The sequence below is a fragment of the Onychostoma macrolepis genome, chromosome 16 (assembly GCF_012432095.1).
Source record: "Onychostoma macrolepis isolate SWU-2019 chromosome 16, ASM1243209v1, whole genome shotgun sequence".
Classification (NCBI taxonomy): Eukaryota; Metazoa; Chordata; class Actinopteri; order Cypriniformes; family Cyprinidae; genus Onychostoma; species Onychostoma macrolepis.
This window is the reverse complement of record NC_081170.1, coordinates 14,308,616-14,335,581: the sequence shown is the minus strand read 5'-3', so window position 1 is coordinate 14,335,581 and position 26,966 is coordinate 14,308,616. Positions and strand designations below refer to the sequence as shown.

Here is a 26,966-nt window from a genome sequence, read left to right as displayed (position 1 = left end):
ATTAAATTAAAAATGATTGTTTCCACTAAACAATTATGGTAAAAAAATAAATAAATATGGGATATTCAAGCATATTTATGTCGTTTTTTTTTTTTTTTTTTTGACGACAGCTGTGGATAATCCGAAACATCAGTTTTTGAAACAACTGTTATTGTCACGAAACAACATTTCATTAGTCGGTAGCATTAGTTACATTTTACTATTCTCGATATTACAGCAAAGCTGCTTTGCTGTTCAGCACACTCCTAACTATTAAACTAACTAATTTAAAAGTGTAAATGAATGCTTAAATAATGTAGTGGCATATAACCTTCGTCTATTTTTCAGTTAAGTACACATTGCTTCGGTAAGACAAGTAAACGGTAATAAAATGAAGAGAACAAAGAAACGCATTAGGAACAAAGAGTGCTTGACGTTTTCCAGTATCTAACTCTAGAGGGCTTATTAAAGCTAAAGCTTAAAGTTATCCAGATGAGAGCAGTGAGGGAGTGATTTTCTTTTTTCCCTGCCAATATTGTTTGAATGTTATTAATGACATAATGGACTGCGGGAGGTTTAGCCTGCATTTACACTGCAGGACCTAATGCACAGATCTGTTTTGACATATGAAATATTTTTTTTCATTCTGTCTGTGAACGTTCACTTAAGACAAAGCTGACTGTGTCTAATATCTTGGCAAGACCTGCATTTTAAAGGAGAAGTGCATTTGACCGCGCTGTCGAGTGCGCGAGCAAGCTCTCTTCAGAGGGCACGCGCACAAATAAATAAGCGTGAGCGTTTCAAAAGCAGTCGTGTCAGTCAGTGATCCTTTTGACTTTGTTAATAGTTATGGCTTTTGACGGAGCAGTAATTAGTACTGTAAGTTTAAATGTTGGCTTTGGTTAAAATAACAAGAAGACCTCATAATTTACCCAGATAGAACAGTTATATGCTTTTCATAGCACTGTCAGAATTTTTTTTTTAAAGGACAATATTGACCACTGGAATTGATTTCCAGGGTTATTTTCATCTATTATGAGGGTGTATTGTTTTGCAGCTCTATAAAACTGACTATATGTCACCCGTTTATGTCCATTACATGCATCAATCAATAGAAATAAATTGTCATTCTGAACAATTATTGCTGTCACCTATCAAATTAGTATCAAATACAAAGAAAAGCATCTGTAATATCTGTACATATCATAACACAAATGCTTTGCTTGAGTACATTACTAGTCCCTTTGTTATAGATCAGTAATTTTTGCCCCAACGTTTAGTTTTTTGTCACTTTCAGTGATGTTTTTGCTCCAAGTGCTGTTTACTGTTTGACCCTGCTTTAGATTTCTTAAAATGCTTTTGTTCCTGATAAAATTCAACCGTAAGCAAGGCTAAGAGTAGCTTGAAGGGTTCATCCCTCCGGGTGCTGGAGGTATATTTCTGGCATCTACCCCGAGGTTGCCTTGTATCATCTAAGTGTTATTGAATAATGAATAGCTCGCTGAGCTATCATTAGACATTTTCCTGTGGTATTTCTTTCTTTCTTAAAAAAAAAAAAAAAAAAAAAAAACCTTTGATAATTGTTATTTAATAAGTAGGTTTGGTCCATAATTGCAATATAAGTGCACTTAAAATATTCAACCAGTAATTCTGAAGTGACCCACGTATAATTTTAATGGGTTCCAGTATTATGAATACAGTCAGAGAGTGTGATGTTTTCCACTTAAATAGCTTTTCTCTCTGCTTTACTTCGCTGATTTTAAGACTATTAGATATTGTTTGTGTTACAATTACCCTTGAATATACTGTGCTGGCTTTTGAATTGCTGGAGGTCAACGCTCACTTGCTGTTCTGTGGAAAATGTGTTCTTCTTCCTTTTAAAAGGCTAGTTTTAAAAAAGAACATTCTGTCATCATTTACTCACCCTTATTTCATTTCATTCCAAGCCAGCATGATATTTTTCTTCTGCTGAATGTGCAAGAACGTCAGAGTACAAACAGCATTTGACCCCAACTGACTTTAATTGTATGTACAAAAAAGATACATTATTTTCTTTTGTGTTCTACAAAAGACTGAAAGTTAATGATAGAATTTTCATTTTTGGATGAACTGTGCCTTTAAGTCACATCTGTTCAAGCTGTATACAAAAAGACTCTGTCATTTTTGAACATGTTGTGACCAAGGAAAGAGTACATGAAACGTGAAATTGCCGGAAGCTGCATTTTGCTCGCAGATTGCTTTGGCTATTTTACCGAGAATAGTTCTCAATCATTTAACTATCATTTTGGAGCAAAACAATTTGGCAGCCAGATACATTTGGAATGAGCACAGGTACAGATATCTCTAGTCCTTGTTTTAGTTAAAAGCCTGGTTAAAACCCTAATGATCCTCTGTAATCATTAACCTGCTCGTCTAGAAGGAGATCTTTGATAGTCAGACATGTACAGGACACAGGAGGCATTTTCCCTTTAAATTTACCTCTAGTTTTGTCTTAGCCCATCGTGGTTGCCTCTAGGTAGGGTAATGATGCATATAGCCTGGGTGTAATTTTATTTCCAATTTCCATTGCTGTAGTTTTTCCACAAATGATGTTACGCTAGCCGTGCGCAGTGGATGGCTGTGCGCTCCTAATGGCTCTTAGGGTAATGAGAGCTAAAATAGCCTCGGTGCTACATTTGGATCAAAGCCATCATCTACCGTTGTTGTCCCCCCCCCTCACCCATTTCATCAGATGAGGACAATTTACTTTGGAGACTTGTTACCCTGCTTTAGTTATTCATAGCCATTTTTATGATGGATTGAAACTCTAGAATGGAACAAATGCAAGTCAATTCATTCTCTACATTTGAATGCGGACTAAACAACCACAGTGTACCTGTTCTGGACCGGCTGTGAGACACAATGGATCACTTTCAATTAGTTACTCTGGGGAGTTCACTCTGCACTATAATGGCCCCTCATATTTCATGTTGATTGTTGTAACCCGTAGCAACAGGGTAGCCAATAGCTGGAAGATGCACCTGGAGAGGAGAGTTACGAGGCTGTTGGGGTGCAGTGGAATGAGAGCTGTTGTTCCTGCCTGGCTGCCTTAGTCCAGTGAGGGGTCTCGTACCCCTGGGGAGTGAATTATTACCTGTCAGACCAAGGGCCTCAGCATCATCCATTACGCAGCCCTCTTGCGGGGGCAACCAGCCCCAGCATGGCAGCGCGATCAGTGGGCCTTGGCCTTCAAACCTGGCCTCCTCTCTCTGGGTGGGTACAACTTGTGGCGTTCCAGCTATTATGAGCATCTACAGAAGTTGCAAGTCCTGGCGTTATATACAAATGCCCTATAATAGCCCTACAGGTTTGAGATTCCAGCTGAGAGCTTGTGGCATGTCTGCCAGGCCTCCTTAATCTACCGTAATCAATGGCATCATTGTGCTAAACTCTGTTATCAAGTTGTTGGTGGTCGATGATTCTAATTTGTCACACATTCACACTTAAGGTAATTCTGTTGAAATCTTCAGCAGAGTCCAAGTACCAGTTCTATTCTTATTCTAGTCTTGAGGCAGGCTGCGATGCCTCCAGGATATTTTTAATGGGGTGGCCAGATTGGGACAGTAAAAATCTTAGTGGCACAAAAAAAACCTTAGTGGCAGGCTGTGACATGGCTGAATTTTGGGATATGCAGGACGTTTCTGTCTGTCAATGATTCATTGCCCATGTAGTAGTAAAATTATCATTGCATATATTTTGTGACTTTAGATTTCCAGTTCTCCAGCAAATGTCTGAACAAAACTTAACATACCCTGTTTAAGGAGTCAATAAGTTGTATTGATAAGAAATTAAATGGGTAATGTTAATTTCAGGAAAATTCATTGTAAATGTTCAAATTGGGAGCCATAATACCTTTGTATAGGAAACAAATAAATCCTAAAAGACCAGGGGACTGGTGTATAAATGTTGCTTATGCACAAAATAGACATTGAAATGTGTTCGCAAATTTCCACGCAAATATCAGAATAAAAAATAAACTTGGCATTATTATGTGCAATATGGGCACAACATTTATCGTCTGTATTTTTTACTGTTAAACACTGTAGCATTACGTGGTTGTAAATTTGCATATGGAAGTTATATGCAGATGAGGTTATGCATAGTAAAACTAGGTGTTGTAAGCTCCATATTGTATATAGTTGCTTTGGGCAAAAGTCAGGGTGGGGATCTGGCCATGTCAGCAAGATTTTGCATTTTGTGTAGGCTCTGGTGTATAGTTTTACAAATCTGAAGCTTTTTGTGTGTACAAACACTTTTTATGCAAAGCTTTATAGTACATAAGGACCCTGTTTTTTCCATTGTAGAGTCCAGAAAATAATATGGGCAGTTCAGTTTTAGAGGAAATTCAGTTTTCATTGTGGCATAAATTGGTTGGTCCTTGTCTGAAAATGTGTAGATATGTGTGTCGATGTTTATTTATTTATTTTAAAATGCACAATGTTGATGGTGGTGTAGCTGGGCAAAATGGCCAATCATTGGAGGTGTCAGTTGAGGCACGTACTGTCACTACTAGAAGAGCTAGCACTGGGCTGTAAAGCCTGGGCGAGTAAGCACTGAACCCAGTAAAAAATAAAAAGAGTGATGCAAACTGAGAGAGGACGAGTGTGTGTTGGACGTCACTTTGGACGAGTTACAGGCCTCAGCCCTCAGCTCCCTTCTGCCCTTGGACAGCCTGCCTGGCTTCCAGCAGCTTTGTAAGCCATTTTTCTGAAACTTTAACCTCTTGTCAAACATCACGCGCAGAACCACAGCAGCCACAGATGGAGAGAGACAGAGAACTGGCCACTCCTGCAAAGCACGCTGAGATGGAGTGTGTCCAGACACTACACAAAGACAGAGATATGTTTGCAAATTAAGAGAGATTAAACGCAGAAAAAGGAAAGGCAGATCACTTGCTGAGTACAACAGCTTTGTTCACTACAGAGGATGTTTCATTCATTTCCATGCTTGTAATGAGTTGCATGTAGGTAAGACAAAGTGGATTTAAAAATCCTCATCACTAACAGATGTCTGATGAGGTCCAAAGCGACTTTTTTATTGCTTTGATGGCTTTCATGTCAAAATAAATATGACAGCGATTGTGTTTCTCCTGTCAAAAGCTGTTGTCACTTAGATGGAGATTATAGGAATTACAGGAATAATATGTTCTTTTATGTTTTTATTTGTTTAATTAATTATTAATTATACAAATGTACCAATAATACAATTCTGAACTGGCTGAACTGATAAATGACTGACATAAAAAAGGCTATATTTTATTTTGTTTTTCGATGGTATATAATTTAAACATAAAGTGCTAAAAACTAAAATCAATCATCCTAAATGCTATAGTAAATTTGGATGTCAGAACATTATAATACACACTAAGAAAAATGGATCATAATGAGATTTGCTTAATATTACATTAAATAGTCTTAGTCTTTAAATACTTTCAGTGAGTATTAGAAGACAACAAAGGTATTTTGGAAATTAAATTTGTGCAAGTATGCACAAACAAATATAAAAACCAATACTAAATCAAATGAGGATGACCAATATATTGTGCATCCTTCATTAAAACGAAGTTATAAACCCATATTGTCTTTTATTAGCTGTCAAAATTTGACCTTGTAAATTTAATGAATATCATTACATTTCTTTTGTCAGTTCTGTGAAAACAAATACACCATGTTGATCACGTACTCACGCACACATTGTGATTCATGAGGAAAGAAGTTGCTGCCTACACAAACTGTCATCTTTAAGAATGTAAGGCTAGCTGAGTAATGAGAGCTAAATGGAGACTGAGTGATAACCGTGTGAAATCGCTGAAGTGTGTCATTGTTTTTATTTCTTTTTTCTAGCGACTCTTCTCTCCACCTGATTATAGAGTCATGATTACCCCGTTCACCTCATTTGAATATTCAACCATATCCTCAGCCTCCAGACTCCACACAGACACCTTTTTGTACTCATCACATTGGTATGCTAGAATTCAAAGCTGAGCTCACATCCACGGGCTTTCCTCCCCAAACCGCCATCCGAAGCTGCCGCCACCCCCCTCTCGTTCTCCCACCCCAACCTGCAATGCGAACTGCAGCTCTCTGTTTTAATTACTGTTCTCCATACATACAGGTTATTGATTGTCTCACTCCAGGGTGGTGGGCTTGGGGTTGCTCCAGATTGTGCTTTAAATGATCTCTTAATCACTTTATAATGGAACAACTCTTCCTGCTGCATTGATTACCTGCTTGTGCTGGAATTGTTGTGAGCCTTCAACTTTCTAATCTGGTTTTAAACTCTCAAGGCTCTTTTATAATATGTTTATTTCCCAGAATGCCTCGGGAAGGACGTAATGTTAACCATTCTTCCCACTTGTGGTGGAAGATAAAGCATTGTTCACACATGGATAATCTGATATAGGTTATTATGCAGCCATTTATGTTGCTTTCATCACCCTCTAATGAATTTAGAGGATGGAATCTGATTTGAAGAGTGAGTGGTTTCCTCCTGGGAATGTGCAAAACTACACATTTTTTAAATCAACTAGTTCGTGGGTTACCTGAACTGGAAGCCCTGGGTAATTAGACTGTTTTCAGGTTCACCTGATGGATTATTGGACGGGTTTCTTAGGGGCTGTTTACATAAGACTGGTTATTATGTCCAAAAATGGCTAGAGTGAGCACAACAGAAGGGGAGCAGATTTTTCTCTGTGAATGTGGCAGGATTAATTTAAAGACGCTTGTCCAAGAGGGAATTTTATTGCAAATAAATAAAATATATCCAATATTGTGATGTTTTTTTATATTGTTTGGGGTTAGGTATTTCATTGTGCGTGTTAATTTTACTCCGAAGTAGCCTTACATCCGTCATCTAATGCTCACTTAAAATTAATCTGAATAACACTTATAATTTAATAAATTTTAAATGTAATCTTTAGCATATCAAATAATTAAACAACTCCGCGTCGTTAGCGTTGGTATTGTATCAGACACTTGCTCTTAACATTATATGAAAATCAAGCTCAAATGGAGTTAACAATGTTTTTGACCAGAGAATGACAGAGATGGAGTGTTTTACGGCTGTAACTGTTTGTTATCTGAGGCAGCAAGTGCATTACATGCTTTCATCAACTTTTACAGGTTATATAACGTTGATTGTAGCTAATTGGGCGCTTAGTTTTTCTTTTTGTTTAATACGCTTGGCCAAAATCTCAAATGAAGCGCTTATGCACAGGATATTTAAAACTTACACAAGTATATTGGCTAGACGGCAAATAACCTAATTCTTCTTTGCTCTTTAAAGACACAAAAACATTATCCTTTACAGACATAGTGTTTACGTAAAGAAAACGCTGTACTATTTAAACATAAATTATTTATTTGCCCTTTCATTGCGAAAAAGCGGAGATCTGTCTCCAGGCTGTGCGCGGCGCGTCAGTCTGAATAGAGGCGGGGTGAAGTTACGAGGTTTCGCTGAGAGTTTGATGATCCAATGGCGTTACGAAGTTTTACTGACAAGCTCTTCTTAATGCTTATCATTGGTTAACTATTTTTAAAACCCTCTGATTTAAAATAATTATAACGAATTATAATAGATTCAAGTTTGGATAATTTTTTCACAGCACCTGACTGGGCCATACGGAAACGTCGCCCCTGGGTGGGTGACATGACCAAAATCTTATATCACAATATGAGTAATTTTATTTCACAGTAACAATATATATCACAGTATATTTATTTTTGCTTTAAATTAGGTATTTATGATATCAAAATTTGATACCATAGAAATTTCATAATTTTTGTCACCAGTGCCTATATCTAAAAAAACTAATAGCCTAAAAAAAAAAAAAAGTACCACTTGAGCTCACTGAAGACAAGTAAACAGTCAGTGATTTAAATAAGAATAAGAAAATAATTACAAGCAATAGGACAAAAAACTACTATAGTAGAAAAAATAAATAAGAAATGCTACATACATTGTATAAAGTATCAAATGTATAAAAACGCTTCATATTCTTCACTTTGTAAATTAAATATATATTTCTTGTTATTAAAGTTACAAAAGTGGTTCAGTCAAGAGCAGCGAGAGATTTTCTCTATTTTGTTGCTTGATTAATATGAATGACAGACAGCAGGAATATTAGACTACTGTCACATTAAGAGCTGCCTGGATCCAATATACTGTTACACGTTTTCTTTCTCAGCTGTTTGCTTTCACTTAAGACCTTGATTACTGTGTTTATGAGGATACTTGCAAAGATGGGCATTTTGACACATAGAAGTGTGTGTATTTAACCGTTCAAGGCCTATAAAGCGGCAAAAATAACTCAACTAGTTCAACACTCCCGTGCTCTGAGCACTGTCTTCACATGCTTCATATAGTGAAATGAGTTCTCTTTTGCTGCTGATTGCATTTCGACGGCTTAAAATCAATTGTTTTTAAACTTGTTTACATGCGTTTTTAAACATTGCAGTTTACGTGAGCATGTTACCGTGATAGAGATGATAGTCCAAAATCTCTAAGGGTTGGCAAATTTCTACCAGTTAATCGTGTCTACCAGTATATCACCCATCCCTAATTGGTACAGATAAAACCGTAAGCCTCACTAATCGACTAGTCGGTTGTTGATTCTCAGTGTTTGGATTAATGCTGGAACTGTTGATTGTTTCTGAAAAGTTCACAAAGCTCTCAAACTCCCAAAATGGGAGCATGTGAACTCACAAATGGAGAGACACAAACATCAAGCAAGACAGCAAAAAAGCAAAAGCAGAGCAAAATCATTTATTCTCAGGTGTTCAGCATTATTGACAGCCTCTAAGCAAGAAAAAAGGCCTTTTATATATGTGTTTTATATTATTGGCATGACGATGACCTTTAAGAGTCTTTTAAGAGTGTTTCAGGTTTGTTTGTGTTTTGTTTTGCTGTAACTTTTATAGGCAGCTATAAAGAGCATCTGAAATGCGCTCATCAGAGTTAGTGCTGGATAAATGACTTGACTGCCTCACTGCATGTTTTTAAAATGAAAATTTTTATGGCTCTAAAGAGTGAAACGGAGCAGGAAATTACAGCCTGAAGATAAGGAGATTCTTCCTCTCACAGAGGCCGTGGAATCCCAAGGTAGCGCAACACCACCCGTCACTCAAACAGGACTAGCAGCAAAACACAGCAGAAGTTGAAATTTATTTTGTGTGTGCATTGGAGCAGGCGGCATTACTAAAACCTTGTATCTTGGTATAAGTAATTGTATATACGATTTTAAAATATATTTTTATTATATATTAATGCAGTAGCCTTGAAAATGTGCATGGAAAATGCATGAATGTCTTGGCATTCACAAAATAACTTTAAAACACAAAAATAACTTTAAAACTGTGTTCACATAGGTTTGTCTGGGAATTATAATACAACTGATAAATCACTTTGGGACCAATGGATTTAACGTACTAGCGAGAAAAATAGTTCTGAGAAAAGAATGATGTTTTTATTTCTAATACATTGAAATTTTCAAGTGTGACTGTGAGTATAGTAGTTTTATTGAGAATTCTGAAAAAAACAAAAAGGTTTATATAATAAACAAACATGCCTAGTTTTGGATTATCCAGTGAAATATGTTATTAATGAAAGCGTTCTCATTTCATTTGATTTATTTGGAACTTAATGGATGCAAAGCAAAAGATAAGATTATTCATAAGAAATCAAGTCTGGCATTCATGCAAAAATGGCTTCATATTATGTAACACTTGAACATTAAATCTATTATTTAAAAATATGTATATTTTTTATTTTAGATTCTAAATTCTGATTGGATAAGCCATTTGAAATCTTTGTACACTAGCCAATGCACACACACACAACTGCTCCTGCATATCTGTTAAATTCTATATTAATGCGCCTTGTCAGCTAATCTCTGCCTTAAAGGGATAGTTCACCCAAAAAATTAATTTGTAATCGTATACTTACTCTCATGTCATTCTAAACCTGTTTGAGTTTCTTTTTTTATGTTGAACATTAAAGAAGATAATTTGAAGAATGCTGGTAATCAAACAGTTGATTTCTTACCTTTCTGTGGAAGTCAATGGGGACCAACAAATGTTTGGTTCTTCAAAATATCTTCTTTATGTTCAACATAAAGAAACTCATTCAGGTTTGGAACGACATGAGGGTGAATAAAATTTTGGGGTGATTTGTCCCTTTAATAAAACTCCATGTCTTGACACCAGTCAACCAGTCGTACCTGCTGATAGCCCTGCAAGTATATTTACTGTCGCACAGAATGCACCATCATGCCATCCGGGTTGTGTTTATGATTCATCCTCAGGTGTGTTTTAGCATGAGCTTTGTAGTGTACATTTAGCGTGACCACTAGTGTCGTTTTCGAATCCCTCCGATTTCCAAGCCCCCTATAAATAGAAAGTCTAGTATGACCTTTGTAGATACTGTGAAGGCATTCTCGTGCAGTTCTCAGAAAGAGGCCGATCTGAAGGTTTAAAGCTCAGTATCTGCTTTGTACGTCTGAGCCAATTTCTGTGAGCGTGTGCAGATAACCTGGGTTTGGTTTGGACTCTGTCGAGTTTCAGATTAGAAACAGACGTCCCTCTTGCACTATGTTTCTGCAAACGCTCTTTTAGAGACGGGGGTTATTTTTAGGCCTGGCTGTGGACATGGGGGCCAGAATTGAGACTTGAGGAAGGGGTATAAAATAACGCCCCTGGCTCTTGGCCAGAGCGCTCGCTAATACCCCCCCCCCAACCCTTTCACATTCCTCAAGTATGTCCCAACGAACGTTAACCATATGATGACTCAACTGTGCATGTGGGAAGGGAAATGCATGTGTGCATGTACATCACAGTCTTTTTTGGTCTTTTATCCTTTCAAGCTATTTGTGATATAACAGGTACCAGCAAATATCTCTCTCCCACAGACACGCACACACACATTTCTGGTGTAGTGCTTCCAGGCTGCTTCATTTGATCTCGCTTTATTGCTTTCTCACATTATCTGCGTGTTGGCCTGCAGCTCATCCCTGCGGAGCAATCTCTGATGTATGAAAAACAACTCACCATAAACACATTCAACCACAGAGACTGATATTACCCCTAATGCATCTCTCACTACAGGCATATACCTAGATTGTCTCTCCTCCGCTTCTCCTCTGTCTCTCTCTCTCTCACTCTCTCTCTCTCGCTCTCCAGTCCCTTGTGTCATCATATAGTGATCACAGTGGATATTACTGGGGGGTGTTCAAGACTCCATGAAATAATCAAGTCTGCCCCCCATCCCACTCAAACCTCCCTCTAGACAGGCCCCCTAAAAATATCTCCGGTGTATCTCATCATCATATACTAACAGTAACTGGACTTCTTCCCCAGGGTGTGTCACATGGAATATATGAGATTGAATATAGGGTGAAAATAGGCTTACAAATGTATTAGTTAGCTTTTGAGGTCTTTTTTGCTCCGTGAAGCCCTTCTTCACAGGTCCCCCTTCCAATTCACTGAATGGATACTGTATATGGCTTGGTTTTGTCAACAAATTGCATGAAATTTTGGGAAATGTAGCAAAAATTACATTTGAAATATATTTGCATTTACATCTCATTTGCTAAAGTAATAATAATAAAAAAAAATCAGTATTAGCTTTGTTAATATTAAATGAATATTCAAATAATAGTAATATTGAATTAAAATTAAATGGTAATATAATTTATATATTTTTATTTATTTTTTTATATTTATTTGCAACACCCTGACCCGTGACTCAAGCAACCTATTAGATGTATGAGTAAAATGAATAGTTATTTATATATATATTTAAAAATACTAATATATATATATATATATATATATATATATATATATATATATATATATATTAGTATTTAAAAAAATTATTTATTTGAATAAAAACTACTAATAATATATCGAATATAGACATTTGAATGGTAATGCATTTGTTGTATTTTTTTCACTTGCACATCATTTCATCTGATATATTACTGTCATTTCTTCGTTTTCTGTGACCCATTGTTGTTATTTATTTGTATAATGACTCAAGTAAGAGAAATTTGTAAATGTCAGAATACACATTATAAGCACATTAATGCACATTAACTCGCATTATAAGGCATATTATTAGCAAATTGGAGTTTGTGTGGAGCATTCAGTTCTGTGACTGCTGTAACAGGAGTTGTGATTTTATTCTAATTAATTGTGCAGCCCTAAATAGGTAGCATAATTTATATGTAAGAATATGAAAAAAAAAAAAAAAACTCATTTTGAATGGCTATATCTCTGCTTTTGAGGTCACAACTTGGGCAAGACCTTTTTATACAGATTCTTTACCTTTTGTGGCCTGTTAATTAACTGCTGGCTGAAGCATACAGTACGTGACAATTCAGTGTGTCCCTCAAAGCTCAGTGAGCAAACCATTCAGCCACAGTTAACCATAGCGCTTAGCGATACGGCAATGCTGCTTTCAGTTCAGATTTAGACAATATTTTTTTGGTTCGTTCTTAATTAGCATGATAATAGCGTGTAGATAGACGGGAAGAGCTAATCTCTTTCCTCTGTGACGATCGACAGCTTATTATCACACAGAATGCGCCATCAGTTAAACTAACATGCTGAACTGCTCTATAAATCTCTCATATCACACACCACCAGCAGATGGGAAAGGGACAATGGCAGATTGTATTTCACTTTAATAATATTATGTTTCTTTAGCAGAATCGTTTCCACAGCTATTATTCTGTCGTAATAGTCTCCTGGTGGATCTCGTATAAAATAAGGAGAGCGAGAGAAGGATAGAGGCAGGATAGGAATACTGTGTGTTCATCTAAAAGTTTGATCTCTTAGAATGACTCTATTTTGAATTCAATAATTTTTTTTTTTCCCTGTTGAAAATGAAGGTGGTATACTTCCCTTCCAGAGTGCATTGGACCACCCTGTAGTGTGTTAAGTGAAAATACTTTTAAAAACATTTGACCCCTTTTAGACAAAAGCTTACATATTGCTCCTGACGCAGTCTGACTGGGTCGAAAGGTCGAAGGTTAAGCAGGAGCAGTGTGTCCTGAATACCGAAGCCATTGATTTTTCTTCCAGAGGGAAGTTGAAGGTGGAAGATGCCCAGCGTCAAATTGTTTGCACTCTTAAGAGGAAAGAAGAGGGGGGAATGGTGGTCTGGCATCCTCAACTGGGCTGAAACTCAATCCTGACCTACATCTCTGCTTTTTTTAGTAAACGGAAACTACTTCTGCCAAGTTATTCCTGGCAAAAGGTGGTAAAGGTCTTTAAAAGTGGTCTGAATCATCAATGGATGGGATGTAGATGACTATTTTGAGATTTTGAGATCTCTTGCACTGGAGAAGATCTGCAATCATCTCACTAAAGTTTATTGGGACTAGTAGGGATGCATGATATCATGGTACAATATCAGTTATCCATATAGCCTAAAAGTTCTTTTTAATTTATCAGTGTTGGTTGATAATGGGTATTTAACTTTTCATGCTCATTTCTCCCTTTTTACCTTTTTCCTGTTTTCGTAATCTTTAAAAACAGTTATCATTTATTACCACTTAAATGTAATCGTTAGCAAATCTCAAAATTAATGTTTTGTACATTTGCAATGTTTTGAAATCTAAAATTCATTGGACTGATTTTTGTTTTTAGTGTTTTTATTTTATTTTATTATTTAGACAAAATTGACAAGAAACTGGAGCATTAGTCTCTGCATTAGACACGCAACCCTTCAGGCTCTGCATTCTGTTTTTTTTTTTTTTCCTGATGTGTGTTTTGGTGAGATGATGTCCATGCGTTATTTATCTTTAGTAATGCTCCCTGGCGATCTCTTCTCTCCAGAGATTTATCTGAGATGATGAGACGTCCTGCCTCAGGCGCTCTGACTTAATCAAACCTCAGTGGCTCAGCGAATCAGACGTTCCTTTCAGGAACTTCTCTCGGCTTGGGCGAAACTCCGTTTGTGTGGTTTGGAAGGATTTGGTCTGTGTCTTTAAATAGATGCTAAGGAGAAGCCAAAAATTAGCATTTGCAGTGAAAGCTAAAGCTAAACGTATGTTGTATTTATACGAGGGTGATTTAAATATGCAGCAATACTTGAGTACAGAGCTGTAAAAGTTTTGAAGTAAGACCAAGCCAAGCTAGAGTAATAAAATCTCTCTCTACAGTTAATCTAAGCACATAGATGCTGGAACGCTGCCTATGGCTCACTCAGATTTGTTTTGTCGTAAAGGTTTCCAGCATGTTCTTTTTTTCCTACTTTTTTTCCTCTTTCAGATATAAATTTAGACTTGGGTGAGATTCTTTCTGAATGACCACATGGCCATTTTAAAAGCTGATAGATAAAAGTTTCAAAGCAGATTGACTTGTGAAAGCTGGCCGATTTAAGAATAAAACTTGCCATGATGACAGTCAAAGAATGTTTATGATATTCCTATGATAGTGATATTTGGTCATTCTGGACCATGCCGTGACCAGAGAAAGACCATTGAAAACTATTTTCCTACTTTTCTAAGCAATAAACTTGAAAAAAACTGGCTGTCCTGTCCTTTTAGTTTATGAGTCTCTTTGGAGGAAAGGTATCCGCTAAATTGCACACACTTAGTTTATGTGAAGGACATTTGGATAATGTAATATTGCTGTTTTTCTTTTTAAGCGGAACTCCAATTGTATACTGAAGTTCATGGTGGTACAAGACTCCTGTTTGTTTGCACTACATTTTACCATGGAAAAAAACATTGGATCTGACTCAAAATGGACTAACTGGCAGGAAGGCTCTGGCTGAACTCCTAAAAAGCATCACGTAACCTCCAAATATACTGTTATTGATGCACTTAAGTTGTTTTTCTATTATTCTATTCAGTGTGCTCCTGGCTAAAGTAATGTAAAAAGTATCAGCATCATGGACACTTTGACTTTTAAACATGAGTTTTTTAAGATGAGGGTGTTGGAAAAAATACAGGATGGATGGTTTAGCTGTTAGCCCTTTCCTCCCCGACAGCCACGGCATGAACTCTGAGGAGCGAAGGGTGACCAGCTGGCCAGGGTTCTTATCAGGGTTTGTGCTTTAAAAGCCTTTGAGGAATGTTGGCATAATGCCACCCGTATTCTGCTCACTGCAGACCGTGGGTTTACAAGGACTGTGCTTGGAGAAACATTCTTGTGTTGAAATGCTGATCTAAGATCAGATTTCCTGGTCCTCCACACTAGTTGTACCGTACTGATTTTTTAAATATTTTTTTGCATTGATCCAGACATTGCACTTAGTGGTGCTGGCTCTGAAGGTGCAAAGTCTGTTTCGCTCGAATTTCTGATGCTTTAGCTGTTTTTTAATGAAGACAAAATGTAAACAGGTTGTTAAAGAAATAGTTCACTCAAAAAATAAAGGCTCTATAATTTTTAGTCATCCTCACGTGGTTCCAAAACCATATGCTGAACAAAATTTATGAAGGCTGTTTCCATGCAATAACAGTTCATAGCGACCTCCTCCTCCTCCAAAAATGGAGAAAAAATCACCATGAAAGACCATACAACTTGTGAATAATGTTCCAGGTCTTTTGAAGTCATACAAAAATTGTGTGTGAAATTTACATTGTTATTTAGTAACAATCTTCAATAATCGCTTCCAGTGAGTTGTTAACAGCTGTGAATGATTGAGTTGAACTAGAGAGAGAAATCAGTGGTGTTTCTGAATGAATTGTTTTGTTTTATGAATGTATTTGATTTATGGAAAGGCTCAGTATAGTGGAAAGAACTGGCTTAAAAGAGTGATTCATGAACTAATTAGATTGATCCGTTTCTTGAATCCAACTCGGTGATTCAGTTCCAGTGAATTACTGAGTTTGTGAATAACATGCTAAATGTCTGTCTGTTCCTCACAAAATGACTTGAAATATAGCACACATGTTTGACTACATTAAAGACTTTTTATCCTTAACAGACTCACTATAAAGACCTGTGTGAAGATTCTTCAAAAATATCTTTATTTTCTGTTCCACAGAAAAAAAGTAAACAGCATATGGGTTTGGAACGGCATGAGAGTGAGTAAATAATGGCAGAATTTAGATTTTTGAGTGAACTACCAATTTAAATGCCAGATTTTATCTTGGATTTTCCACACTGAGCTTTGGATTTCACCCAAATCCAGTCTTTAGCTTTGAGAAGCTTTGAGAGTACACACAGAGAAGATTTCTGCCCGGCACTGACCAGGTGATTCTGGTCTTCTGACTGTCACTTTAAATCGAACAACAAGTGATAAAATGCTTTCTAAATATTGAATGTTTGTATAATTGCCACTTTCGCACACTCAGGCCGTTCATTATTGAGCTATATGAAAGCCATTTAACAAATGCAGGTAGCGCTGCAGAATTCGTCGAATTAAGAGGCCGCTCTACATGAGCATAACTAATTCACATTGCCCTGAAGGGGATTTGCAAGTTGAAGATCATTTTGCAATATTAAACATGGCTGTTATTAGATCAATTTTTCTTTTTTGTAATTCATATTACTCTCTGGTGATACAGGCAGCTGGAGTACTGCATTTCCTCTGTGTCTACAGACTGTCTTTATGCAAAGCAAACTGGGGCGAGAGACAGATAGAGAATAAGGTGCATAGAGCGAAAGAGAGAGTGACATGGAGGGAGATAAAGAGAGACAGACGGGCTGACCAAGAGAATAAGGAAATGCAGCGGAGACAGGCGGTGAGACGGGAGATTTGTGGAGACTCGGGTGCTGTCAGTAAGTAGCTGGCTTGAGCTAGTGTCTCATTCTCACACGGCAGATTGGAAGAGCAGATTGCGCTCTGAGATGCCCTGAGATTTGGGCAGCCTCCGATGGGGGATTTGTAGAGATTTGGTTAGAAATCTGCCCATAATGAATGTTAAGTGAAAAGCGCCTTCATCATCTTCTCAGCAAAGACATTGTTTTCTCTGAGCACTTGTTCTGTTAGTTTTGGCTCGGTGTCCAAGTGTCACAGTCCTGAGATGACAGTCTATAGCTTCATTAACTGGTATGTGCAGATCACACAAACAGACGTTTTATGAATGAAAAAGCCTCATTTGTTTGTCTGTGGAGACAATAGATGAGAAAATATTCTTCATATGCAACAGACTTTGCTGGGGTTTTATTTTGGTGTTTTCTATAGCTGTCATGTTTTTTTAACATTTTGGCCACTTTGTGTCCCAAGGTATTGGTGTTTTTGTTTGTTTGTTCATTTATTACATTAGAACATTGCTAATTTCAGATAACAACTAAATTTTTTTTTTTCACGCTCTTCCCAGACCCAGACATTCAATCGTGAAAATTATGATAATCCATTATAATTTCACTATTATTATTAATAGTAGTAGTAGTAGTAGTAGTAGTAGTATTTGAAAATAAGGCAATGGCTATAATTATCCCCCGTCTGTCTATAATTATATTTTTTATTTTATGTTTTAATGAATTAAATATTTTTTATTCAGCAAGGATGCATGGAATTTATCAAAAGTGATGGAGATTTAAGTACAGTAAATAACATTTATGTTACAAAAACAATCTCTGTTTCCAATAAATTCTGTTCTTTTGGACTTTTTATTCATCAGAGAATCCTTAGCAAAAATATTAAGCAGCACAACCTTTTTACACTGATCATAACAAAAAAACGTTTAGCCTATTGAGCAAACCAAATCAGACCAAATCACCATATTAGAATGATTTCTGAAGGATCATGTGACTCTTAAGACTGGTTTACTGTCTTAACATTGCAATCATAGGAATACATTTCAATTTAAAGTATATACAAAATAAATTCTTAAATTATTATTAAAAGAGTTACTTTCCATTTTAAGTATTCGTATCTCATAATATTACCGTTTTGCTGTGTTTTTGATCAAATAAGTACAGCCTCTTTGAGCATAAGAGACTTTTTTTATTTTTTTCAAAAAAGCTTACCGACCCCAAACTTACAAAAGCTAGTGAATTTTAGGAGTTAACTATTTATTGCACAAAGTGTGCATTGAAACTCAAAGTTATGGTCAACTCAAAAGTTGTATAAATTTTTGTCTTTGTTCTTAGGTCTGTTGTGGAATGGCACAACTTCCTTAAGCGACCCAGCAATTTACCCTCAGCTTAATCACCTGACTGCGGTCCTGCTGTCTGATTGGATCATCTTTTGAGGTAAGAACCTATGGCATGAAGTTTGTTGAACTGATCAAAGTCACTTGAACGGTTTATTCCGTTTTCTTATCACGTCCTGCTCTTTTGTTGAAATTTGCTTGGTGAAGTAGAGTTGAGCCCCTCTGAAGGACAATGACTTGATTTGACAGAAAATTGAAATATCATCCAACTTCATTATTTTGGCTGGACTATTCACCCGAGACCGTCGCGCGGGGGACAACGTCTGTCAATTTTTAGAAGAATACAAATATAATTTAAAAGAAACATCTGACAGTCTGTCAGACAATCTGTTTAAATCAAGTCTCACGACGAGCAGGCGACAAACGATAGAAAAGTATCACAGTTGGAGAGGGTAAAAGGGATGTGGGCAGATTTTCAAACACTTCAGAAAAGAGAAACAAGCAGACGACGGAATCAGAGAGAGATCACTTAAGAGAAGACAAAACCGATGAGACAGGAGACTTGACATGAAGAGTGGGAAAAAATCTGCTGGAAACACGCATGCATCACAGTGCACCTGTGCAAGGCCCTTTTACTCATGCCCCCTGTCTACCCAGATATCCCTTAGAGATCAAGACACATCCCACAACGCTGGACACAGGGCTGGTGGTGACAGGCTCTGTCGGCCGGCTGCAGGGAGCAGATGGCTGGCCAGATGCAGGGTTGCGTTTGACCTTGGGCCCTGTGGAAGGCTAAACATCATAGGCGTCCTCCGGCGCTTCCACCTTTCTGCCGCTCCATGGAGCCGCTGCTTCGCTCTGACAGCTTATGGTTGTTTTATTTAGATGTGCCATATGGCGCCATTATGTGCTCCATCGTTTAGCTGCTATTGCTATTCCCAGTGTAGTTTATCACCCAATGTGTATTCGAACAAAGAAGAGTTCAAGTCCCCCAGACTGTCCATGACAATGGAGATACGCCATAAGATATGACTAATCACATTCAGCTCTGTGCTCGGACAGAAAAGGGTGGCAGAATTATAATTGGGGTCAGCTGATGCAGGCTTGATGGAGGGGATCTTTAGCAAGTCGGCAATGCTAAGCTTTATAAGCACGTATGCCAGCTTCAGCTGCTGTGCATTATTTTACCCAGAATTCTGCTCCAGAATGTGGGTTTAGAAAGATGCGAGGAAATGGGAATTGTTTTTTTTTCTCTCTCGATTTAAAAGTTTGTTTAAATTTGGGTTTGCATGGCTACATGATTAATCAAAAATAATCACAATTACTATTATGGGTGCCGTTAATTGTGTGAAGTATTGTTTACAGCATTTTTTTTTTTTTACTGTATGACACGTACGTCTTGTCCTACATTAGGATGCACAATATTATAATTTAAATTTTCCAATACTGATAAGCCACTAATAATTTTTATAAGCTGATAACTGATACATGTCCAATATTAAAATTCTATACTATTTAATGCCTATTTTAACACTAAATCAGTCATTTTAAACGATTCTAGTGAATTCACAACATAATAATGTACAGTTTAAAAAATGGATATTCATTTTGAGATTTGAGTGCTTTTTGAATGCTTCTAAAGATTCATTTTAAGTAAGAGTTATATGACAGCAAAGGTAATACAAGTTATTAATATATATCAAATATAGGCATTTATATTTCCAATATCATCTGATAACTGATCAACGTGTCTTGCATCACTAGTAACTGGTTTCCCTGGTAAATTGTTGTGAGGTTGCACAAAATAATTATTATATTTAACTACAACTCTGCATTAATTATCACACTTACAATATCAAGATAAATAATTGACAGTAATCAGTCCTAATCTTGTTTTAGCCATCATATCATCTGATTCATTTAGTTATACTACTTTATTCTCTCACTAAGGTCATTTTTGTGTTTTCTTCAGTGGATGTCTGTTTTCTAATGGCTTGATGGCTTTTAGCACACTGTTACCAAGTGCAATGTCTACTGATTTATTATTTATTTTTTCAAAGTAAACACTTATGGTCACAGATATGTGCCCCACAGATATGTGTTCCTAGTATCCATTCTCTTTCAGTCTCTCAGTTTTCTTCAATAGCTCATAGTACCATTAATTCAGATTTTCACCTTCATTTTGCAGTAGGGAGTGACGTTGACACCGTAAGAAACTCTGATAGATGTTCTTGGATCTCAGTATGGACGTTGAGCCCACGTTGTGCTCTTCCACTTTTGAATCTTCATTCAAATTAATCAAAGTACAATTTGCTTTCCAATCTCAAAAGATGGCTGATCAAACATTTGGTGGTACAAAAGACAGAAGTAAGCTTAGTTTTTGAATCAAATCAATTGATGGCTTTCCAGCAGGCTCAAAAACAACAATTCATTGAAGCCTCAAGCATACCTGACAATCGAAATGATCGTCAATTCTGGCTCCACGTCATTTTTCCAACAAATACTCTTCCTCTCATAAGAGGTTTATTTAACCACAGGTCAGCTGAATGGGCAGATGCCAGCAGAGGGTTTGGTCCACCATAGCTTTTTACTGATTTATAAATTCTCTCTCATGGTTTATCACTCTCATTAATGTCAGCACCTGCTGTAGCAGGGCTCTATCTGTCTGCCCGCAGGCCCTGCAGCTGTGCACTGAGCTCAGGCAAACTGCCCATCAGTCCTGCCCCCCTCCACCCTTCCACTCCACCAATAAGCGTTTGGCTGGGATAGTTGAATAAACCTTGCTAGAATCAGGTGCACTTGCTCTGTTGATTGTAAATGTGTGTGTATCATGAGTGTGCACATTCCAGGTATATTGGCATGAAAAATTATTAGCCTGATTTTTACATATTTTTCTCCCTGAATTTATTCATGTATTCACAATAAAAATGTAGGCAAAGGAAACATGGAAAACACAAAGCGTATATTTGTCATCATGTGGTTTATTTAAAGGGATAACCCAAACAAATATGAAAATTCTGAAAATTGAAAATATGAAAAAAAAAATTTCACCCTCATGTTGCTCCAAACTTGTATGACTGGCTGACTTCTGTGGAAAGCAAAGTTTTGGTTCCTCTTGACTTCCATTGTATTTTCTGTCCTTACAAACTGTTTAGTCACTACATTCTTCAAAATATCATCTTTTGTGTTCCACAGTAGTCAGTCATAAAGATTTGAAATGACACGAGGATGAGTAAAGGACGCAATTAAATTATTTTTAAGAATAATAAAAAAGTAATAAATTCCCCGTGTTGTCTCTGTGCAAAAGTAATTGCCCCCTTAGTCTTTGAAATCAACAGAAATTAATTTGGAATCAAAGACTTTTAGTGGTGATTATTCCCAAAAGTGGTCAGAATTTCTCAAAGGGCACAGTGCCACCTCATGCGGAAAGCTTCAAATTATAACAGAAAAACTTTCAAAGAACTACAGGCTTCTCTTGCATCAGAGAAGGTCATGGTTCATGACTCTGCAATAGGAAAGGGACTGTGAAAAATTGATACTTTAAGGAAGAGTATCAAGGTGAAAACTTATGCTCACCAAGAAGAACATCAAAGCTCACATCATGTTTGTTAAAGAAAGCATGTGATGATCCCAAGACCTTGGGTTATTCTATGGTCAGATGAGTGAAAATGTAAATAGAAAATACAGCATCATACTGTAAGAATGGGATATGTACAGTAGCATTATGGTTTACTTGGTATGTTTTGCTGTCTGTGGTGGCCTCTGTGACTTGTTATCGTTCAAAGTAGCTTGCAGTCAACCATATATAGATAATTCTTTAAGAGATTGTCTGGGCATCTGACCATGAGTTGAAGCTTAAGTGTAATTGTGTGATACAGCAGGACAATAATCCAAAACAGAATCAAGTTGACATCCGAAGTACTGAAAAGAAACAAAGGCTCGTATCAAATTACAGGTGGTGTTTTATTGCCGTTATTATTGTTTAACCAGATATTAGATTTAAGGGGGGCATTTATTTTTGCTTCAGGGGTGATGAGAGTCTGTGTTAGCCAATTTCACTCAATGAAATGTTCACTTGGCTTCCCTTTGAGCAACGTCATTTTGTTTGAAATGTTGCAACCATTTTGTTCTCCGAATAGGCAATTGCTAAGGGGGCATTTTTTTTTGTTCACTGTATTGTATGTCAATAATACAACATAAATTTGCAAATTATGCAAAGAGAATATTCCTTCATAAGCTTATAAGAAGCTTCTTGAGTTTTTAGATTGAGTTTATTCCTTTTTTGGTGTGCAGAACTGAAAATGGCGTTAAAAGAACAAGCAGAGTAGCAGGAGGAGGAAGAGAAAAGGGGAGTCATGGACCAAAGCAGCGTCCCCCCTCCTTCTGTTCTTATTCACAAATTGGTTTCTTAGGACCCGGTGCCACATTACACTTTGTTTGTGCATTGTGTGTGTTTTCTGCTGCCTTTAGTTTGTCTGTTAATCCATCAGCGCTGGCGATGGGGGGAAAAAAGCTTGCACATTTGGAGCCAGGAAGCACCTCCTGGCTCATCTGTGTCCCTTAATCCTGAGAACAGCCATGCTGGTGAGATTGCAGGCCCCTCGGAGTCTCTCCTTCTGGAAACTTCAAAGTCAGGCATTGGCGATTTGGAAGACAGGGAGGCAAAGTCTGCAGGGAGCCTTCATGCAGGTCAGCCCAAATCTTTAGCTGAGAGCCCCTGGTTCAGTGCAGGTGGATCTGAGACCTGTGTTGAGGGAGAGAGAGGTGCTGTTAGGCAGATGGAGAGGGATTAACCCCCTCCACCACCACCCATCTTTGAATTATGAATGTCCCCTCTCTCTTTATGTCTGTCAGCACAAGGCAAGACTTTGAACACAACCCTCTTGCATCCCTCTATGCAGTTATGTGTCATTTTGCTGTTTCTGTAAGAGTCGGAAGTCATTTCTTTTTTGTATACTTCTTCTCTATCATAGGCGGAGGGTGAACCAACTGTAGGCTAAAGTTATGGAAATCCAGGTGTAGGTGATGTTTTTTAAATAATACAGACTGCTTTGAGAGAATGTCTTGAATTAAATGTATTAAAGGGATAGTTCACCCAAAAATTTAAATTCTGTCATTAATTACTCACCCTCGTGTCGTTCCAAACCTGTAAGACCTTCATTCATCTTCAGAACACAATTTATTTTTTATTTTTGATGAAATCCTGAAGAGAAGAAATTGTTGAATAAAATTTTGTATTTTTTTTGTTGCACACAAAAAGTATTCTTGTAGCTTCGTAATATTATGGGTTGAACCACTGATGTCACATGGACTATTTTAACAATGTCTTTTACTTTTCTGGACCTTGAACGTGTCAGTTGCATTGCTGTCTATGCAGGGTCAGAAACCTCACGGATTTCATCAAAAATATCTTAATTTGTGTTCTGAAGATGAACAAAGGTCTCATGGTTTTGGAATGACGAGGGTGAGTAAGTAATGACAGAATTTTATTTTTTTAGGTGAACTATCCCTTTAAGTGCAATTTTCTTGTTTAAAATATAAACTAATTTTCTTTTTATTATCGTTTACATTTTTTTATTATTATTATTTAATTATATATGATTAATATGTAATATTACAAAAGTTAAAAAGTTGGGTTGGTCAGATTTTTTTTAAAGTAGACATTTATGTTCACTAAGGCTGCATTTATTTAATCAGAAATACAGTAAAAACAATAGTATTGTGATATATTATTTTACTATATTTTAAAATGTAATTCTTGTGATGGCACAAGAATTACATTTTAAAATATAGTAAAATAATATGTCACACGGTCCTTCAGAAAACATTCTAATTTGCTTATTTGGTGCTCATGAAACATTCTTATTATTAATGTTGACTTTTTATTTTATTGTGATACATTTTTTCAGGATTCTTTGAATATAATTTTTTATGTTTTATGTTTTATGTTATATGTTATATGTTTTATATGTTATATGTTATGTTATGTGTTATAGTTATACTGACACAGATTCAAATCTGTATATCCCACGTGACTGCCACAGTTTAGTGTACCTGGATCATATATGAAAAACCTCAACGTTTGTTTATTTTTAGAATAACATTCTTGTTCCGCCTGAGGTAATATACATGATAAAACAACTCATTTTATCAGACTGTAACTCTTGTGTAGCCAAGAACGTGTTCACCTTTAATACCTGGCCAAAAAGAAAGTTAGTTTTGGACCCGGGGATGCACTGTGATGCTGATGTTTGAACTTGTGTTGTGCTCAGGGAGGCAGGGACTCTACAACTGCTGCTGTGAGGATTCACAAACACAAAGGAGTGGCAAATTCATGAAAATGAAACGAATGAGGTTAATACAGCCTGTTTTATGCAGAGATCCTTGAGGATGACATTTGTTATTTTGCACGAAAATGTAAATGAAGAGGAAAGCCTTGCTTCAAGACGTCTCTGAGGGAGGAAGGCACTGTGTTCATAGAAAATACAGCAGGTCTGGGATCAGATTCCACCTTGTCTTCTCTAATCACAGACAGAATAGACTACAAAGCAAAACAGACCTAGAAATATCTCTCGTATAATGTTTCATATTCTTAGAAACTTCATTAATATGGCACAATATCTAATTATCTCATTCTGTATTTTTAAACGTATCCTTATTTTTGGCGTAGTTTGGTGCCTGAGCTCATGGACTTGCTGTATTCTGTTTTACAGACTCAGATCTGCCAATGACATGTGACTCTGGCTGAAAGCATTGAAGAATTGAGCCTCAGCCTTTTAGATGCCAGATCTGTCTGTTTCAACAAAGACAGAAAGAGAAGAATCTCTTGTCTCATCACCATTCAGATTCTATAAAAGCAATTAGCTTAACGGCGACTGTGGTGACAAAGCTTTGGCTCGCTTAGGAGATGTGAACCGCCCTACTGTGATTTACCTCAGACAAAGAGGGCACCTTGGGAATTTAAGTTGGCATACTTTTAAAAGTTTGAAGTAAACAACTCTTGCTCATTTACTTTACTCTTGCCCTCAGTTACGCAATGGACTCTAGCTGAATAGAAGTCTAACTGAAGACTGGTTGTGTTTCATTCTCCTCCCTAATTCCCTATGACGTGATTCAGGACATTGTGAACGAATGTAAGTACTAACAAGACCCTTGATGCACTGAAGTTTGGGAAATGGATGACTTCATCACCTGTGACCGGGCTGCGCCACAAGTACAAGTAGCTGGTATTTTTCTTGAGAACTTTTCTTGAGTTTTTAAAAATGGCAATTCAGACATTAAACATCACACAGCAAAGCACAAAATTATTACGATATTAATAAAAATACCAAAATCTCTTCATAAATAAACATAAACAAAAATAAGTTATTTTATTTTGAGGATACAACATATAGCTATAACATAGCAGTAAAATTGCTTAAACCCAATATTAGAAGGATTTTGTTTTAAATTTATTAATAACAGTTAATATTGAATATTTAATTATGCCTGTTCATCGTGTCCTTTAGTGTCATCTACCTCTCAAAGTAATTTTTTTATATTAATACTAATAATTGAAAACCTTTAAAAATATAAAACTTAAATCTTTTCTGAAATGTAATTTAAAAATACATTTTTCATATTTTATGAAAAAAAATGTTGTGTTGCCTATATAATGATTTTATTTTAGTGTTTTATCTTATTCCTGCGCTATTCTTAATATTAGCCATTTATCTGGAAGCAGCTTATTAAAATAATTAGTAGGTAATTGGTATTGGCTAAAAATTTTAATTGTGTGTAATTGTACTTAAATTGTAGCATTGTAAGTGTTCATTTTACTTTATAAATTAATTCATTTAGTTTATTTGTACATGATAGTAAAAAGTTTAGTTTAGCAATTATCAGCCAGGACATGCAAATAATTATTGGCTTATCCATATTGGCTAGACTTTTAGTATTGTTTCATCTCTGGTCTTTAACTAAAACACAAATTCCTGTCTAATATTTTAAAGTTTGCATAATTGTTTACCTGTCATGCATTTTAGGGAATAGGGATGAAAGATCACATGAAGAAACAACCTTAAAATACGGAATGGTGACATTTCTAGTAAGTAAATATTATTGCTAGTTTCACGGTGGGTGCATTCTGGGAATTTCTGAGGCGTGAACATTTCTCTGCTTAGAGTGATTTGGACAAAGGGACAGCCTCAAAAACGGCTGACTCCTGAGCAGCACACTACTGAACTAGGGAGCGGATTGAGACACAATGGGTGCGTGACAGTGAATGTGACATACTCGGATCCTTTCCTTCTCTTCTAATTCCTTCCTCGTTTGCTTTCTCCTTCATTTGCTCTCAAGTCATTTGTCTCATTACTCTAATTTCAAAGAGCACTTCGCCGTCTTTGTGGGGGAGGCCTGGCTTATTTAAAGGCCTGATTGGAATAAGGAGATGATGGTGGTGAAGGAGCCATTTAAACAAGATGAGAAGGAAGGTGGTCTAGGCTATTTTGAGTACCAACCCATGCCCACAAAACCTGCCAATTAGCTTAAGTGGCCTCCCAGCGCGTTGGATTAGTCCCGTACCTTTCCGAGAGAGTGAGAAAAGCATTTTCTTACAAAAAAAAGTGACAAACTTGGTTAAAGCTTCCATGCTCTAATTGCAGGTCTGGTTACAAAATAGCATGTTATATTACAGACGCCCACATACAGACATGTTTTATGCTGAGGTAAAATGACTCCTTGTTTAAGCTGTGCAACACGACTGCTGTTTTTCTGCGCTTTCTACCTGTTGTGTTGCAATGTACTTTTGTTCTGCCAAGCTGGCTGCCTTTGATAAGTTTTCTTCGCTTTTCCATTTATTCTCACTTTGGCCACATTGCTTCTCTTGTTTCTCTTTAAGGGTGCTACATCTTAAAAA

The 26,966-nt window shown here is 36.7% G+C and overlaps 1 protein-coding gene across 6 annotated transcripts in view; it reads left to right on the top strand.

Moving 5' to 3' along the window:
• The window catches only part of sema6e (sema domain, transmembrane domain (TM), and cytoplasmic domain, (semaphorin) 6E), a 196,773-nt gene that overhangs the window by 55,440 nt on the left and 114,367 nt on the right, over positions 1-26,966 (top strand). For 4 of the 6 annotated variants that reach the window (XM_058745855.1, XM_058745849.1, XM_058745852.1 and 1 more), the window contains one exon: positions 18,069-18,170. The gene's annotated coding sequence lies outside the window, so the exon portion shown is untranslated. Of the gene's footprint in view, positions 1-16,998; positions 17,023-18,068; positions 18,171-25,099; positions 25,204-26,966 lie in introns of those variants that run through there. The other 2 variants (XM_058745851.1, XM_058745853.1) reach the window with 2 other exon arrangements.